Consider the following 13,573-nt stretch of genomic DNA (forward strand, 5'->3'; position numbering starts at 1 on the left):
TTAGCTTGTTTGGTTTGGTTTTATTGATTTTGTTTGTTGGTTGCTTTGTTTTTTTCTTATTTTACGTTTTTTCTTTTTCTTTATTAATAAATTTAATATTCCTTAAATTCTTTATTTACAGTACAGTCCTTATCCTAATGCTGGTCTGAGCTCTTATTGTTCCTCATCCCATAATTCCTCGCCATTTTTTTCCTTTTTTATTGAATATTATATTAATTTCTCATTTTCGGGGATGTTTTCTTTAGTTACATTTCAAATTTTATCCATCCCCTTTCCCAGTTTTCCTCCCTCCAGGAAACACCCTATCATATCCTCCCTCCCCCTGCTTCTATGAGGGTGTTCCTCTATCCAGCCACCCACTCCCACCTCCTTGCCATTGATTCCCCAGAGGCCATCCTCTGCTACATATGCAGCTGGAATTTTCTCCCTTCCAGTTTTCACCTTCAAACCCCCTTCCATTCTCTTCCCCTTTACCTCTAAGGGGGTGTACCCTACCCACTCACTCCAATCTCATCCCCACTAGCATCCCCCTTAACTGGGGAAACAAGCCTCCAAAGGAAAAAGGGCTCCTCTCACATTGATGCAAGATAAAGCAATCCTTTGTTACATATGTATCATGAACCATAGACCAATTCATGTATACTCTTTGGCTGGTGACTTAGTCCCTGGGAAATCTGAGGAGTCCAGTCAGTTGATGTTGTTTGCTTCCTATGGGGTTACAATCCCTTTCAGCTCCTTTAGTCCTTCCAGATCTACTTCATTAGGGTCCCCAAGGTCAATCCATTAGCTGGATGTGAGTGTCTGCAATTGTCTTAGACAGATGCTGACATAGCCCCTCAGAGGACAGCCATATCTTGGCATCAGCAACAGTGTTGGGGTTTTCTGTCTGCTATTTGAATGGATCCCAAGATCCCAGTCTCTGGATGGCCTTTCTTTCAATCTCTGCTCCATTTTTTTGTAACTATTTTTCATTTAGAGAGGAACAATTCAGGGTTAAATTTTTATGTTTTGTTTTGTTTTGTTTTTCGAGAGAGGGTTTTTTTTCCATTTTTTTAAATTAGGTATTTACTTCATTTACATTTCAAATACTATCCTAAAAGTCCTCTATACCCTCCCTCCACCCCTATTCCCCTACCCACACACTCCCACTGCTTGGAACTGGTGTTTCCCCTGTACTGGAGCATATAAAGTTTTCAAGACCAAGAGGCCTCTCTTCCCAATGATGGCCAACTAGGCCATCTTCTGATACATATGCAGCTAGAGACAAAAGTTCTGGGGGCACTGGTTAGTTCATATTGTTGTTCCACCTATAGGATTGCAGACACCTTCAGCTCCTTGGATACTTCCTCTAGCTCCTCCATTGGTGGCCCTATGTTCCATCCAATAGCTGACTATGAGAATCCAATTCTGTGTTAGTCAGGCACTGGAATAGCCTCACAAGAGACAGCTATATCATGGTCCTTTCAGCAAAATCTTGCTGGCGTATGCAATAGTGTCTGCGTTTGGTGTCTGATTATGGGATGGACCCCCAGAAGGGGCAGTAACTGGATGGTCCATCCTTTCATCTCAGCTCCATAACTCCTTCCATGGGTGTTTTGTTCCCAATTCTAAGAAGGGGCAAAGTATCCACACTTTGGTCGTTGTTCTTCTTGAGTTTCATGTGTTTCACAAATTGTGTCTTGGGTATTCTAAGTTTCTGGGCTAATATCCACTTACCACTGAGTACATATCACGTGAGTTATTTGTGATTGGGTTACCTCACTCAGGATGATGCCCTCCAGATCCATCCATTTGACTAGGAATTTCATAAATTTATTGTTTTTAATAGCTGAGAAGTACTCCGATCTGTAAATATACTACATATTCTGTATCCATTCTTCTATTGAGGGACATCTGGGTTCTTTCCAGCTTCTGGCTATTATAAATAAAGCTGCTATGAACATAGTGGAGCATGTGTTCTTATTGCTAGTTGGAACATCTTCTGGATATATGCCCAGGAGGGGTATTACTGGATCCTCCGATAGTACTATGTCCAATTTTCTGAGGAACCACCAGACTGATTTCCAGAGTGATTGTACAAGTTTACAATCCCACCAACAATGGAGGAGTGTTCCTCTTTCTCCACATCCTTTCCAGCATCTACTGTCACATGAATTTTTTACCTTAGCCATTCTGACTGTTGTGACGTGGCATCTCAGGTTTGTTTTGATTTGCTATTCCCTGATGATTAAGGATGTTGAGCATTTTTTCAAGAGATGGGGTTTCTCTGTATAGCCCTGGCTGTCCTGGAACTCACTTTGTAGACTAGGCTGGCTTCGAACTCAGAAACCCACCTGCCTCTGCCTCTCAAGTGCTGGGATTAAAGGTGTGTGCCACCACTGCCCAGCTCAGGGTTAAAATTACGAGATGGTTGACTGGCTACTTCGCTCAACTGAGAGCCATGCCTATGCACTGTGGGTAGTCTCTTAAGGTTCTATCTCTCCTTTGTTCCTTATTTCAGCTAGGGACATGTTGGGATCAAAAAAATGGGGGGGGGGGCGCAGGGGAAGGCCCTGGGAGGAGGGGGAAGGGAAAAGGGGCCCATATCTGGCCAGAGTTCCTGTGCTCTGGGCAGGACGCAGGCACTGGAGGGCTGCTGGACACTTTCCACTTGGCCCTGGGTGAGCATAGCTTCTGTCCCAGTTAGCAGGGGATGGAGAAGGGGCAGCCCCTGATCTGAGAACCCCAAGGCCACACCCTGTAGCCCCAGGGTTAGGAGAGCGAGGAATAAGGGAAGAGGTTCCCAACACTGACCAGAGTGCACAGTGGATCTTGATGGAGCAGAGACTCTCTCTCTGGTTTAAGAGCTTTATTATAGAAATGCAGAGAGAGAGAGAGAAAGAGAGAGAGGGAGAGAGAGAGAGCAAGCAAGAGAGAGAGAGAGGAGAGAAAGAGGGAGAGAGAAGAGGAGAGAAGACAAAGAGAGGAGAGAGAGAGAGGGTGAGAATGAAGGGTAAGAAGTAAGAGCATAAGAGTAAGAGAGAGCGAGGTGTGGGCTGAACACCTCTTTTATGGTCTTTACTGTTGCTAGGTAACTGTGTAGGAGTTGAGCATGAAGGTCAGAAGCTTGGGCCATTGTCTATGTCACTACTGACCATGCTTCTCTTGTGGTGGCTGTGGTGGACGGTAACTTAGGGAGGGGTCAGAGTTCCAGGACCATGAGGGAATGCCTAACATGTCATGAAGGTGAATTATGACCATCGGGGTTCAGACCTCAGCTCAACTGGATACTAGCCTGCAATTTCCCACAGTGACATCCTCATTGAGCCCTGTGAGTCTCTCCCATTTTTCTATCTACCTTTCATTCACTTGCTTTATGTTTCTTTTTTTTTTTATTTTTTTATTAGGTATTTTCCTCATTTACATTTCCAATGACATCCCAAAAGTCCCCCATACCCTCTCTCGCACTCCCCTTACCATCCACTCCCACTTTTTGAACCTGGCGTTCCCCTGTAATGGGGCATATAAAGTTTGTCCAATGGGCCTCTCTTTCCAGTGATGGCCGACTAGACCATGTTTTGCTACATATGAAGCTAGAGTCAAGAGCTCCAGGGTACTGGTTAGTTTATAATGTTGTTCCACCTATAGTGTTGCAAATCCCATTAGCTCCTTGGGTACTTTCTCTGGCTCCTCCATTGGGAGCCCTATAATCCATCCAATAGCTGACTGTGAGCATCCACTTATGTGTTTGCTAGGCCCGGCATAGTCTCACAAGAGACAGCTATATCAGGGTCATTTCCACAAAATCTTGCTAGTGTATACAATGGTGTCAGCTTTTGCAGGCTGATTATGGGATGGATCCCTGGATATGGCAGTCTCAAGATGGTCTATCCTTTTGTCTCAGCTCCAAACTTTGTCTCTGTAACTCCTTCCATGGGTGTTTTGTTCCCAATTCTAATAAGGGGCAAAGTGTCCACACTTTGGTCTTTCTTCTTCTTGAGTTTCATGTATTTTGCAAATTGTAACTTATATCTTGGGTATTCTAAGTTTCTGGGATAATATCCATGTATCAGTGAGTACATATCATGTGAGTTCTTTTGTGATTGGGTTACTTCACTCAGGATAATGCCATCCAGGTCCAACCATTTGCCTAGGAATTTCATAAATTCATTCTTTTTAATAGCTGAGTAGTAGTCCATTGTGTAAATGTACCACATTTTTTGTATCCATTCCTCTGTTGAGGGACATCTGGGTTATTTCCAGTTCGGGCTATTATAAATAGGTCTGCTATGAACATAGTGGAGCATGTGTCTTTCTTACTAGTTGGAATATCTTCTGCAGAGAGATTAATTCGTCAGATGAACACAGATTCTGACTCTTCTCTTAAGTATCATTCTGAAGACTAAAATTCCTCTTGTGCTTAAAATTCGGCTGGGAATGAAAGCTCCCAGAAAAGCTGTTTTCCTGCTACTCTCTGGGCCTGCTACCCAAAAGGAGGCTAGAGATTAACCTCAGCTTTACTATTTACATTTACATAAAGTACCTGAACTTTTCCAAAAGAATTTCTGCTTTCCTACTTTCTCACTGTCGAGATTTTGTTTTTCAAGCAGGTTAATCAATATTCTCCAGCCAGATCAACATATGTACATCCCTGCCCCCTAGAGCGCACAGGTGGCAGCTGTTATCTTCAGTCCCAGGACATTCCAGCACGTGGCTTTCAGTCTAAGTTAAAAATTAGGTTTACCAAGAGGGCTAGAAAAGTAGATATTTCTAATATTAATAGAGATTAGTTTTTATTTTGATAGATGGGTTTAGTCCCTTAGCTGACCCCTGGCTTTTCACCCTTGCTCTTACTGCAAGGTGTCCTTAGTTCCTCAGGCTGTGGAAAATACAGGGATGAGGAGAAATGACTTCCAGCTCCTATTTTAGCCACAAATCGTGGGGTTACTAATAACATAATTCTTGCCTAGGCCTTGCTAAATCTGAGGTTGATAATTCTCCTTTAGGAGCTACACAGTACTCAGAACTGTGCATACTAGTTCGTAATCATATGAATATAGTATGGGTATCGCATGGTGCAGAGAACTACTGCAGGGAAAAGTCCAGCTTGACCATTTCTGATTTTCCTGTGGGTTATACCCGGTTTAAAAAGGAGGTTGATATATAATAAACCAAAAATATCTACGGCTCTGCCTCCCCTCCCCAAAAGATACCAAGAGCCACAGGTGTGGGTCGTGACAGCACCCACGGGAGGGATACTGTCAATGTCCACCCAACCAAGGTTAAAAGCCCACTCATCTATGGATGAGAAAATCTTTTGATCACCTCAGTTAAGCGTTGCCTTATTTAACTTAATTAATAGGGGGGAGAGAGGTTGGAGACTGTACTGTCTTCACTGCCTCCCACCCCAATATAAAAAGCCAATTGGCCTTGTACTATGGAGCCGGTCATACCCCTCCTCCCTGTTTCCCTCCTGTCATCCAAAAGTGCGTAGGAATATCAACTAACTGTTATTCTTAATAAAGTGTATTTCAAATTTGTTCAGACAAACTTAGCCAGGGTTCCAACGCCCTACTTAAAATTCAACTAGGAAGTTACCTATTCAGTACTAATTAGCATTATAAAGTCAGAGCCTACAGCTCCAGGCTTTTCTGTTAGTTGTTTACTAGGATAAAAAGGACAGTCTTAGCCAGATACAGTTTACCATAAAATAAGTTAGGGAATCCCACTGAGACAGGTTTTTTTTCTTTAGCCCTAAAATTCAGGCAAAACTATGGAGCATAAATAAATTTTTTGCCTTAGGCCAGCTTTTTCTTTTTTTTCTTTTTTTGTTAACAAAAGGGAGGAGATGTAGTCTCCCCTCCCCCAGCCTGAAACCTGTTTGCTCAGGGGTGGAGCTTCCCATTTAATTGTTCTGCCATGCCCACTGCTGGAACCTGCCTCTTTGCTGTTTGGAGCCCTGCACGTGGTCACCCTGCTATTGGACTCCAAGATTAATTGTCGGGAATCAGGCCCCCTTCCCCTGTTTTATAATTGCATGTGGAACAGTAAAATTGAGCTTTGATCAGAATGCCTGTCTTAGCTGCATTTCTTTATCTCGCCACCTAGCCCCTCTTCTCTTCCAGGTTTCCAAAATGCCTTTCCAGGCTAGAACCCATGTTGTGATCTACTGGCCGGACAGAACAGATATATAACCAAGAGAGGTATTGCGGGTTCCTCTGGCAATACTATGTCCAATTTTCTGAGGAACCACCAGACTAACTTCCAGAGTGGTTATACAAGCTTGTAATCCCACCAACAGTGGGGGAGTGTTCCTCTTTCTCCACATCCTTGCCAGCATCTGCTGTTACCTGAAATTTTTATGTTAGCCATTCTGACTGGTGTGAGATGGAATCTCAGGGTTGTTTTGACTTGCATTTCTCTAATGAGTAAGGACACTGCTCATTTTTTCAGGTGTTTCTCAGCCATTCGGTATTCCACAGGTGAGAATTCTTTGTTTAGTTCTGAACCCCATTTTTAATGGGATTATTTGATTTTCTGGTGTCCACCCTCTTCAGTTCTTTATATATATTGGATATTAGCCCCCTATCTGATTTAGGATAGGTAAAGATCCTTTCCCAATCGGTTGGTGGCCTTTTTGTCTTATTGACAGTGTCTTTTGCCTTACAGAAGCTTTGCAGTTTCATGGCGTCCCATTTGTTGACTCTTGATCTTACAGCACAAGCCATTGCTCTTCTATTCAGGAATTTTTCCCCTGTGCCAATATCTTCGAGGCTTTTCCCCACTTTCTCCTCTATAAGTTTCAGCGTCTCTGGTTTTATGTGGAGCTCCTTGATCAACTTAGATTTGATCTTAGTACAAGGAGATAGGAATCATCAATTCACATTCCTCTAAATGATAACCACCAGTTGTGCCAGCACCATTTGTTGAAAATGCTGTCTGTTTTCCACTGGATGGTCTTAACTCCTTTGTCAAAGATCAAGTGACCATAGGTGTGTGGGTTCATTTCTGGGTCTTCAATTCTATTCCATTGGTCTACCTGTCTGTCACTATACCATTACCATGCAGTTTTTATCACAATTGCTCTGTAGTACAGCTTTAGGTCAGGCATGGTGATTCCACCAGAGGTTCTTTTATCCTTGAGAAGAGTTTTTGCTATCCTAGGTTTTTGTATTTCAGATGAATTTTCAGATTGCTTTTTCTAATTCATTGAAGAATTGAGTTGGAATTTTGATGGGAATTGCAATGAATCTGTAGATTGCTTTTGGCAAGATAGCCATTTTTACAATGTTGATCCTGCCAGTCCATGAGCATGGGAAATGTTTCCATCCTCTGAGATCTTCTTTAATTTCTTTCCTCAGAGACTTGAAGTTCTTATCATACAGACCTTTCACTTCCTTAGTTAGAGTCACACCAAGGTATTTTATATTATTTGTGACTATTGAGAAGGGTGTTGTTTCCCTAATTTCTTTCTCAGCCTGCTTATTCTTTGTGTAGAGAAAGGCCATTGACTTGTTTGAGTTAATTTTATATCCAGCTACTTCATTGAAGCTTTTTATCAGGTTTAGGAGTTCTCTGGCAGAATTTTTAGAGTCACTTATATATACTATCATGTCATCTGCAAAAAGTGATATTTTGACTTCTTCTTTTCCAATTTGTATCCCGTTGATCTCCTTTTGTTGTTGAATTGCTTTGGCTAGGACTTCAAATACAATGTTGAATAGGTAGGGAGAAAGTGGGCAGACTTGTCTAATCCCTGATGTTAGTGGGATTGCTTTCAGCTTCTCCCCATTTACTTTAATGTTGGCTATTGGTTTGCTGTAGATTGCTTTTGTCATGTTTAGGTATGGGCCTTGAATTCCTGATCTTTCCAAGAGTTTTATCATGAATGGGTGTTGGATTTTGTCAAATGCTTTCTCATCGTCTAAGGAGATGATTATGTGTTTATTGTCTTTGAGTTTGTTTATATAATGGATTAAGTTGATGGATTTCTGTATATTAAACCATCCCTGCATCCCTGGAATAAAATCTACTTGGTCAGGATGGATGATTGTTTTAAAGTGTTCTTGGATTCGGTTAGCTAGAATTTTATTGAGTATTTTTGCATCGATATTCATAACAGAAATTGGTCTGAAGTCCTCTATCTTTGTTGGATATTTCTGTAGTTTAGGTATCAGAGTAATTATGACTTCATAGAATGAGTTGGGTAGAGTACCTTCTACTTCTATTTTGTGGAATAGTTCGTGAAGAACTGGAATCAAATCTTCTTTGAAGGTCTGATAGAATTCTGCCCTAAACCCATCTGGTCTTGGGCTTTTTTTGTTTGGGAGACTATTAATGACTGCTGCTAAATTTTTAGGGAATATAGGACTGTTTAGATCATTAACTTGATCCTGGTTTAACTTTGGTACCTGGTATCTGTCTAAAATTTGTTCATTTCGTCCAGGTTTTCCTGTTTTGTTGAGTATAGGCTTTTATAGACGGATCTGATGTTTTTTTGGATTTTTTCAGGATTTGTTGTTATGTCTCCCTTTTCATTTCTGATTATGTTAATTAGGATGCTGTCCCTGTGCCCTCTCATTAGTCTGGGTAAGGGTTTATCTATCTTGTTGATTTTCTCAAAGAACCAGCTCCTTGTTTGGTTGATGTTTTGAATAGTTCTTCTTGTTTCCACTTGGTTGATTTCGCCCCTGAATTTGATTATTTCCTGTCATCTACACCTTTTGGGTGAATTTCCTTCCTTTTTCTCTAGAGCTTTTAGGTGTGTTGTCAAGCTGCCAGTGTTTGCTCTCTCTAGTTTCATTTCGGAGGCACTCAGAGCTATGAGTTTTCATCTCAGAAATGATTTTATTCTGTCCCATAACATGGGGTATGTAGTGGCTTCATTTTCATTAAACTCTAAAAATTCTTTAATTTCTTTCTTTATTCCTTCCTTGACAAAGGTATCATTGAGAAGAGTGTTGTTCAGTTTCCATGTGAATGTTGGCTTTCTATTAATTATGTTGTTATTGAAGATCAGCCTTAGTCCATGGTGATCTGACAGGATGCATGGGACAATTTCAATGTTTTTGTATCTTTTGAGGCCTGTTTTGTGACCAATTATATGATCAATTTTGGAGAAGGTACCATGAGGTGCTGAGAAGAAAGTATATCCTCTTGTTTTAGGAAAAAAATGTGCTGTAGATATCTGTTAAATCCATTTGTTTCACCACTTCTGTTAGTTTCACTGTGTCCCTGTTTAGTTTCTGTTTCCACAAGCTTTTTATTGATGAAAGTGGTGTGTTGAAGTCTCCCACTATTATTGATTGAGGTGCGATGTGTGCTTTGAGCTTTACTAAAGTGTGTTTAATGAATGTGGCTGCCCTTGCATTTGGAGCATAGATATTCAGAATTGAGAGTTCTCCTTGGAAGTCTTTACATTTGATGAGTATGAAGTGTCCCTTCTTGTCTTTTTTGATAACTTTGGGTTGGAAATTGATTTTATTAAATATTAGAATGCCTATTCCAGATTGTTTCTTCAGACCATTTGCTTGGAAAATTGTTTTCTAGCCTTTTATTCTGAGGTAGTTTCTGTCTTTTTCCCTCAGATGGGTTTCCTGTAAGCAGCAAAATATTGGGTCCTTTTTGTGTAGCCAGTCTGTTAGTCTATGGTTTTTTATTGGGGAATTGATTTCATTGATATTAAGATGTATTGAGGTAAAGTAATTGATGCTTCCTATTATTTTTGTTGTTAGAGTTGGAATTCTGTTCTTGTGTCTGTCTTTTTTAGGTTTGTTGAAGAATTACTTTCTTGCTTTATGTAGGGCGTGGTTTCTGTCCTTGTATTTTTTTTTTCTGTTATTATTTTTTGAAGGGCTGGATTCGTGGAGAGATAATGTATGAATTTGGTTTTTTTCCTGGAATACTTTGATTTCTCCATCTATGATAATTGAGCGTTTGGCTGGGTATAGTAGCCTGGGCTGGCATTTGTGTTCTCTTAGTGTCTGTATAACATCTGTCCAGCATCTTCTGGCTTTCATAGTCTCTGGTGAAAAGTCTGGTGTAATTTTGTTAGGCCTGCCTTTATATGTTACTTGACCTTTTTCCCTTACAGCTTTTAATATTCTATGTTTATTTAGTGCATTTGTTGTTCTGATTATTATGTGTGGGGAGGAATTTCTTTTCTGGTCCAGTCTATTTGGAGGTCTGTAGACTTCTTTTATGTTCATGAGTGTGTCCTTATTAGATTTGGAAATTTTCTCCTATTATTTTCTTGAAGATATTTGCTGGCCCTTTAAGTTGAAAATCTTCATTCTCATCTACTCCTATTATCCGTAGGTTTGGTGTTCTCATTGTGTCCTGGATTTTCTGGATATTTCGATTTAGGATTCTTTTGCATTTTGCATTTTCTTTGGTTGTTGTGCCGATGTTCTCTATGGAATCTTCTGCACATAACATTCTCTCTTCCATCTCTTGTGTTCTGTTGCTGATGCTTGCATCCATCATTCCTGATTTCTTTCCTAGGGTTTCTATCTCCAGTGTTGCCTCATTTTGTGTTTTCTTTATTGTGTCTACTTCCCTTTTTAGGTCTAGTATGGTTTTGTTCATTTTCATCACCTGTTTGGATGTGTTTTCCTGCTTTTCTTCAAGGACTTCTACCAGTTTGGTTGTGTTTTCCTGTTTTTCTTTAAGGACTTGTAACTCTTTACCATATTCTCCTGTAGTACTTTAACTGAGCTATTAAAGTTCTTCTTGGTGTCCTCTACCATCATCATGAGATATGCTTTTAAATCCAGGTCTAGCTTTTCAGGTGTGTTGGGGTGCCCAGGGCTGGGCAAGTTTGGAGTGCTGCGTTCTGATGTTGGTGATTGGTCTTGGTTTCTGTTAGTAAGATTCTTAAGTTTGCCTTTCGTCATCTGGTATTCTCTGGACTTATTTGTTATAGTTGTCTCTCGTTAGAGCTTGTTGATGTCGTGATTCTGTTAGCCCTCATCAGCAGACCTGGGAGACTAGCTCTCTCCTGAGTTTCAGTAGTCAGAGCACTCTCTGCAGGCAAGCTCTCCTTTTATAGGGAAGGTGCCCAGATATCTGGCGTTTGAACCTGCCTACTGGCAGAAGTTGTGTTCTACTCACCAGAGGTCCTAAGATCAAGTAGAGAGTCCTCTAGTGACCTTGGGGGTGTCCGCTGACTTCATGCCTAAGGTGACCAGGTCCTGGCGCCAAAAGGAAGGAACTTGTGACCCTGGTCAGGCCGCATTTTCTGTTTCCCTAATTAATGCTGTCTCAGGTCCAGCATGATTAGATTGGAACAGAACTTGTGTTCCATTCACCAGGGGTCCTAAGATACTGCAGAGAGTCCTCTGGGGACCTTGGCGTTGTCTGCCAACTCTTCGCCCCCTTGAATATTTTTTATGCAGAGCACATCACTGAATTGGAGTTGAATTGGACCCTGTTAGAGTTGGCATATTTTGTTCACTACTTTGGGCAGCTGTGAAATCTTTGAAAAGTCTTCCTGGTATCCCTTCCTGGTATCACCTTTCCTATTTTCAATAGAACAAGAGTCAGAGAAGCCAAGTGTATCAACAAGTTTACTTCTCAGTTCTTCTCATTCAACTGTCTCCAGCAACTTTTCATGTTCTGCGTCCATTTTCTCATATCCCAGATGAATCAGGTCCTACGGTAGGCCATAATGGAGAGCTGGTTCAGCTATCAGAGCAAGTCTGTCTGTCTTATCATAAGGATTAGTGGTACATGATGCCAGCCAGCCACTAGGAACAAACATTTAGAGACCCATAAGAATCAGAAAGTTATGTCTTGTTTCTATGTACACTGAGATAAACAAGGGAAATTTTGCAAAGTAAATCAGTGTCTCAGATGAGAACTCCTGATGGAGAGAAGCGATTGGGTGCAAATAATAGGTTAGAGCTAGTAAAAATTAGTTGTAATTGAAATCATTCCCACAGAATCATATGGAAATGGAAGAGAAAGGGGACACGGTAGTGAGTAGTAAGGGAACTCATTGTCACATTGTGAACATGGGTTTTATGATCTGAACTATGAGAGTAGCCTTCTATATTTACCCAGTTTCCATGAGTGAAATATTTTGAGCCCAAGTAGCACTGAATGCATGGGATAGGAGGTAGAGCTTGGGCTGTAAATGAGAGCAAGCACGACTGCAGTGGGAATGAAAGTATGCAGATTCAGTGAACACACAGCAAATATTGGGATCCCGTCAAAAATTTCATGGGATGGAAATTTCTTCTGAGTGCTTTCTGGGCTTAAGGAATGAATTGATTTTTAGCTTGAGAGTGAGGACAGGAGATGAATTGTGGGGTTGAATGGACTGAACAGGTTCCAATAGAAAGTATCATAAATGATGTCCTTGATCATTTAGTCAAACTGAACTTGGGGCACCTGGTTCTTTCTACCACTCAGTATATCCATGCCAAACCTCTACAAGACCATTTGACTGAACTAACTCTCTGTGTCCTTTAACCCTAGGTTCCTTGTGACACCCTTGAAGACCCTCTCCATTAATTACTCCCTAATTTCACAGAGAGACCTGGATTCCTGCTCCTGCTGTCTGATCCTCTTTCAGCTAAAACATCTGGGATTGAGAGGTGTGGTTTTACTGGATTTTGATCTTATGGCTCTGAGATGTCTCCTCATGAAAGTGGTAAGCACTCTTGAGACACTGGATTTGCAAGGATGTAGGGTGAATGACTCTGAGGTCAATGCCCTCCTACCTGGATTCAAACAATGCACTCAGATCTCCAATGTCAACTTCTACAACAGTGATTTCTCCATGCCCATCCTGAAGGACCTTTCGCATCAACAGCCAACTGGACCAAGATGAATGTGAAACAATACACTGCCCCTCTGGAGTGCTATGATCTATGATGGGCTCAGGAGCTCATAGATACACTCAGGGCAAAAAGGCAGCCCAAGAACAGTTCATTTGTTACAGATATATGCCATACATGTGGTGAGTGCTGTGTCTAACACCAGGTGTCCAGACGTTGTTGTTGTTGTTGTTGGCAGCAAATTGGGAAATATGAGTTCTGGATTTGAATAAACAATAGGCTTGATATACATCTTTCATCTGGGGACCTAGGAGCCCATGGCTTCTGACACTGCTCAGATGGTTGGAAACATAAGGATGTACAGTGACTGGTGTCTTGGAGACTGAGCTTGACATGGAGGAACAGTTGGAAGGGTGGAGGGAACAGGGGCCAATTGGAGTCAGAAACACAGTTTGGCATTGATACCTGGCTTCTCCCCGGACAAACTAACTAGATGCTTAGTTCTATACTTATAAACCTGGATGTTCTCTCTGTGTGGTCTTTGACTGTTACCAACCTCACTATCTGGTTCAGGGTCAGAAAGGTTAGATGGGCCCAGGAATGGAAAACACTGGTATTTCATGGGAAGAAAAAGTCTGTTTGAAATTGGAAATGTAGTGACAGACAAGTAGACCAATGGAACAGAATTGAAGACCCAGAGATGAATCCACACACCTATGGTCACTTGATCTTTGTCAAGGGAGCTAAAACCATCCAGTGGAAAAAAGACAGCCTTTTCAACAAATGGTACTGGCACAACTGGCAGTTATCAC

The sequence above is a fragment of the Mus musculus genome, chromosome 5 (assembly GCF_000001635.26).
Source record: "Mus musculus strain C57BL/6J chromosome 5, GRCm38.p6 C57BL/6J".
NCBI lineage: Eukaryota > Metazoa > Chordata > Mammalia > Rodentia > Muridae > Mus > Mus musculus.